This window comes from Anastrepha obliqua, chromosome 2 (genome assembly GCF_027943255.1).
Source record: "Anastrepha obliqua isolate idAnaObli1 chromosome 2, idAnaObli1_1.0, whole genome shotgun sequence".
In the NCBI taxonomy this organism is placed as follows: domain Eukaryota; kingdom Metazoa; phylum Arthropoda; class Insecta; order Diptera; family Tephritidae; genus Anastrepha; species Anastrepha obliqua.
The window spans coordinates 85,484,762-85,491,094 of record NC_072893.1 but is presented as its reverse complement, the minus strand read 5'-3'; the positions used below and the strand labels follow the sequence as shown (position 1 = coordinate 85,491,094).

At 33.9% G+C, this 6,333-nt stretch overlaps 1 protein-coding gene across 1 annotated transcript in view; it reads left to right on the top strand.

The window, feature by feature from the left end:
* Positions 1 to 316: 316 nt before the first annotated feature.
* LOC129237826 (carbonic anhydrase 2) overlaps positions 317 to 6,333 on the top strand; it is a 40,351-nt gene continuing 34,334 nt past the window's right edge. The window contains exon 1 of the mRNA XM_054872775.1: positions 317 to 645. The gene's annotated coding sequence lies outside the window, so the exon portion shown is untranslated. The remainder of the gene's footprint in view (positions 646 to 6,333) is intronic.

Genomic DNA, 6,333 nt, shown 5'->3' with positions numbered 1-6,333 from the left:
CATCTTGTAATTTTACATATCCTTTGCTTGCTGCTATCTGGATATGTGTTATGTTCTTTAATATTTGTTCTATAATATATTTTATGTTTTCTCTACCCGTTTATTTTCATATTGTGCAGGGCTCATGGTGTGTCTCTGTTGCAGTAAAAATATATTAATTCCGCTTGGACATAGCGGGAATATATCTTCGTGTACGCTCTTTGCTAACCATCTTAACTAATCTTCAAGTAACACTTTTCAACACTGTTTTTCGTCAAGTTCGACTGGCGCTCCATGCAACCCTGCCTCAATTATAACTGTGAAATTTTGCGGTTCTGAAAAATGACAGATGACGGCCGAACAGTCAAAAATCGAATGTTATTATTTAGCGCTGTGTTTGCATAATCGTCGTGGTATTTCAACAAGGTGAACTTTTTTGTCTTTTAATTGCCAGAATTTAATATACTACGAAATAAAACAGAGCCAATACGTGCGACTAATTCGTAAAATTTAAGACCAAAAAAACTAAGTTTTAGCAAGTCATTTTGTGATCACTGAAGTTTTTACGAATTGGGGTCAAATAGTGAGCGTAGAACCAAATAAAATTCGTGTGTAATACGTATAGTAGATAAGCTAACCAACTTGCGGCAACAACAAAATCAACAGGTAAATACAAGTCCAAAGTTTAAACAATAGCATTAGCAAACTGAGACGCATACTGAGTATTTTTGGGGAATAGCAAAAACTAAAAATATTTGTGTATGCGTGTGCAAAGTGCATAAGTATATCTGGTTTTTATGGAATTTTTCCATTGAGTAGTGCTACAGTCAGTGGAGTTTTTGTTGTTCATGTCGAACTTTATTATTGTACAGTTGAGTTTTAAGCCGGTTGGATTAACTTCACCGGTTGGTACTACAGGAAAACAAGGAATTCAACACTTACAGATAATCACAATTGGAAACAATAATATGTACATTTATGCAGTATATAATAAAGTCAGGCAAACCTTTTTTGCTTATTTTAGCCTTAATGGAATACACATATTAATATAGAAGAAAATGCGTTCGGCATTCTATCGGTGACCCTGCCACTTGTCGGCAAGTTATTGATTAATTTCCGCGAATTTCTTTTCCTGTCTCTTTTGACCAAGTCATCAAACGCTGAAGTACTTCATATGTACTACATACATATGTATGTATTCTTAATAGTCGATTTCACTTTGTAGTCACACTTTTTTTGTTTTTGTTTTGTTCTTCATTTTTTGTTTTTATATTCGCTACTATGTCATGCTACTACAATTCAGTGCGGCTGTTCAGTTCCATTTTGCGAAATTGGGCCAAGGCATTTTTGTTTGTTCAAATTGACGTGCTATGAAAATAATGAGATAAACTTGATATTGGGCCTTATTATCAGCAATTTATTACTTGTAGTTGTAATTAAGGGTTAATAATAAGCTACTACCATATTGTAAATAAATTAAGCTCTAGCTGGTGACGTCACCCGTTTAATTAAGGTTTTGTTTGCATTTTTCATTAATTGCTTGAAGTTGCCTCTAGTCAAATAAAAGTTTAATATGTCGTTTAAATAGCAAATTAAAGTTTATAATGAAAAGCGCTGTGCTTAACTGTAAATATTTTTACAGTAATCAAAACAATGCTGATTTTTCCAAAGGATACATTTTTACCCACGAAAATAAGAAAATTAATCTTAATATTTAAATAGTAGGGGAATATATTGTATTGATGCGTATATTTATATATACCAGCCAATATTTTAATAACATTTTAAATAGAAGATCTTCCCTATTTATTTGCATGTTTACACAAGCTATTTTTCTTGGTATGCACTAAAGAATATTACAACTTTGAATTATTATTATTATTATACAATGCACATTAATTTATCGACATACATACGTAGAGAAAAATTAACTACTCTATCGGTAGTTTTATATTTTTTTTAAATGACGTCGTACGTCAATCATGTTGGAGACTGAACTTGTATACTGCACACAAACAGACAAGCAATGGAACGTGTAAAGGTCAAAATAAAGATTTCCTCAAAATTATTATTTTTATGTAGTACAAAAGTTATTTAAAAACAAAATTTGTTGATTAACCTCTCTTCTGCCTTTCAGCAATAAATCTATGTAATTCGGTAGATACCAAAGAGTGATGCCAGCTCTTTTTTTTGTCGCAGAGCTGACTTAGTAACCTTTTTTGGGTGTTTGGTCGAGCTTCTCCTTCTATTTGTGGCGTGCGTCTTGATATTGTTCCACAAATGGAGGGACCTACAGCCTCAAGCCGACTCCGAATGGCAGATATTTTTTCATCACATATTTAACCGTAAAACTGTATGTGAAAAATAAAACATCTTCGAAATTGGCGTATGCATTAATTTAGTCGCATATCACCCGCACATTAAACTCAGTTTTCTCTATTCCGTTTAGTAGGCCCTGAAGCAAGTCAATAAATTTTTAACATATTTAAGCACTTTTATAGTTATTATATAAATATGTATTTCCATTGTAGTGTGAACTTGAAATCAGTATTGTTTACATTTTTATCGGTTTTTGTTTTGCCACCTTTGCCCATGACGAATGTCTTTTGCATAAAACGAGTTTTTGGAATCACGCGCTCTACTCTGACAAACGAACTTGACTTCTATTGAATTTTGCAAAATATTCACAAACAACAAATGTTCACAAACAACAATTCAAAGTTTTGTTTTAAGACTAGTTCGTTCAGCTGTACTACACATACAAAAATATGTATGTGTATGTGCTTGTAAATGTGTGTACTATTGTAAATACGTTTAGGTTATTGAAATCGAAAGACTTAAGCAGCAAACAAGAATTCGCACTCAAAATGAAACTTTATTCGGAGCTCTGCAAATTGTAAAATAAAATAGGCCAAGTTTTAACAACCATTGCTAATGTGGATTGGTCCTCTGCTCGACTGACTTACAAAACAGCGTAAATTTGGAATGGGAGAGGGTACTTGCGTTCATTCCATTAGACACGCGTCTCGCCAAAGTCCACATAAAAGTGAAATTCTTTTATGTCGAACCCATTTATTCTGAATATCCGAGGAAAAAGAAGGTTGTCACGACCAAATACCGCTTCTTCCAACAACAATCGGTTTCCGTAATGACCTGGACTTATATCCGCCAAGGATTGTTACTCTAGCGATGTTCCCAAAAGTATGTATGGGGAATGTTTATGCTGTTACAACAATAACAATAACAACCGTTTCTATGAGTGTTTGAAGCGCACCTACGAGCGATATCAATACTATGCTCGCTGATTTTAATGCCAGCATGTGCAGTGAATGCATCTTTGACCTCACAGTCGAAAAATTCAGCTTACAATGGGAGACTTCTATTGACGTACTGAGTTTTCGCCGCGGTCCGACACTGTCTCTTGAACGGAAAACTCGAAATCAAATCGAGCTGTTGTAATACATAGACGAAAGGTATAATATAAACAAGGGTCGCTAAAATTTTACCACCTCAGCGTCAAAAAGCCCAGATTAACGACTAGACTTTGGCTCTTGTTCTAATAAAGCGCTTCTCAGCGAAACGACGCTCTCGAAAAATGGGCGAGACTGAACAATTAATTGGTACGGGGAGGCATCTCGCTTTGTCAATTCCCTAAAAGTCGCCACCCTGTTGGGAGATGTCTAAGTATAAGAAAGAAAGAATACTTCTCTATATTAGTAGAACGAAAAGAGAGGGCGAAATACAAAATTGCTCCTGCAAACATTGTTGATGAGTTGGCTTTAGGTCTGGTAAATTTACCGCCGATCAGATATTAATGAATCGTCAAATCTAGGAAAACCTTGAGCAAAGCGATCACACCCTTCTATTTGTTGATTTTGAAAGCCAGCGCCGTCAGAATCGGGCAAGGCTTATCCAAGTCCATTGATATCAAATGATTTTTTATTTATTTTCATTCTACCATGTGATTTCTTTCATTTAATATTGAGTGCCACATTTTGTAGCCTATCAAAAGTGACATTGTTAATGTGCTGGGATCACAACGTGCAATATGAAGTGCCTGCTTCCACACCATTTATAATTGCCAAGATGACACGATATGTAACTTTCTCACTTTCAGTTGAGAACGGAAAACGACTATTAACTGGGGCCGAAACACAGGTGCCGCTAGAATCCTAATCGTACCATAGCTTCGTGCAAGCATTGATAAAACACAATCATTATTTTTGGCTTTCTTGTCATGGTGCCCCATCGATCATCGATCTATAATTGAACTCACAATCATCCGCTTTGCTAGAACGGAAGCCATATACAATTTGTCAAGATAAAAACAGTATAAGCATACCGCTTTTGGAATTTTTGTTAAACTTTTTGATAAATCTAATTTGTCATTAAATTATTGCAATCAACTGAGAAGTGTCCGCCAAAAAATAGATTCTTCAACTTTATTCATTGCCTGAAAGCACCTTTTTATTTTTGCGATCATAACCTAAGAAATTTTAGTTTGATTAATTGTTATAGTTTAGATCAATCCATTTACAATATGTACATACATACATATACATACATGTAGAATATGATGATTGAAAAAAATGGCAGTCGCTAATGAGCAAATAACAAATACATCGACAATTTGGATTTCACCATGAGTACCAAGCAATACACGTACTTTTATGGGATTTTGATAATTTGGCAAGATTGAGCGACTGCATAAATGTATGTATGTGTCTAGGTATGCAAATATTTGTGTTGTTAACATAGAAGCTGGTACATATTTACATATAAATATAAGTATAGTATACATATGTGTATGTATGTACGATGGGGTAGCGTCCCTGAAGTCTGAAAATGTTTAGAAAGCAATTATTATTGATTATCGTGAATTTTTTTATTATCATATACAAATTGATGAATAAGTGCAATCATAATAATAGCAATTACGTCTGAATAGAAAATAATTCACACACTAATTTCAAAACATAAGTTTCTAAAAAGCTGCAACTTCGGTTGTGAAAATAAGCAAAAAATGGAACAAGTAAATAATGTCATTTTCTAGAAGTTAAAAACAATAGACTAAACTAAAATAAAAATATAAAAAAAAAACACGGTTGTTAGAGATAACTTGTCAAACCAGCTGTCCAATTAAATATTTGCTTGAGACTTTTCTGATCAGTCCATGATTCAATTATTAAAGGTTTGCTCACTAGTGACATTCGATTTTTCACACTCCCTCACAAAAGATTATATTTAAAAATGTGAATAAAGTGGTACAAATTAAATTCTTTTTGGTAAAAATGGTAGCAAAAAAGTATTTTCTTACTTAAATGGAAACAAACTACGAAGACTTTAAAAAATTAATTTTAATTAATATTTGAATGTAAATAATGGTACAAATAGAAGTTATTAGCGGAAATTGCCAAGTCTAATATTAAAACAAGAAATTATTTCACTTAGTCCAATATTTTATTTTCTGAATTAATTATTAAATTTAAAATCGATCGCGAAGTAGCGAAGCTTCACCAATATGAAACTATTTTGTTAAAAATAAATATATAATTGGCACGTATAATTCTGTTAGGTGTTTGGCCGAGATCCTCCTCCTAGTTGAAGCGCGTGTCTTGATGTTGTTCCACAAATGGAAGGACCTACAGTTTTAAGCCGATTCTGGCAGATGGTTTTTTATGAGTAGCTTTTTCATTCTGGTACTGTACTTTGCTAAGCCTCCTCTGGACACTTCACCCTTCTATGGTAAGGAGGGCTCATTGGAAACAAGTTCCTTCAATCCCAACTTTTTTATAATGAGGTATGCAATGTTATCGGTCGCGTCGGAACTATCCAATTATTCTTCCGGTAGTAACTCTTTGGGAAATGCTAGCTCTTTCCAAAACATGAATTCCTTCTAAATCAGCACATCACAAGAAATAAAGCTTTCTAAATTCTCCACTCATCGATCTTTGATGACGTCAAATACTCTATCATGCCCTGACCTAAGCGGTATGTATTCCATGTCATACTACCATAGTCCTGAACATACCGATGAATACTCTTGAGCGAGTTGTTGGTTATAAGCAAACCATTTTGAAAATGAAATATTTTTTCTACTTTTCCTCCACTTTCACTCAAAATTTCTAGAGCTAGCAACCCAGTGTTTTGCTAAGGGAGCTGATTTGTGAAGAGAGAACGAGAAAGCTGCTTACTGAGCAAACCTTTTATCATTGAATCATGTGATCAGTCTACCTTTGCGAGTTACCAAGCAAAGTCTTACATTCAAAGAGCGGATACAAATCCTGAAATTCTTTTGGATAATTATTTTTTTACGCCTAACTTACAGAATTCTCTTTTTTCTCTTTAACTTAT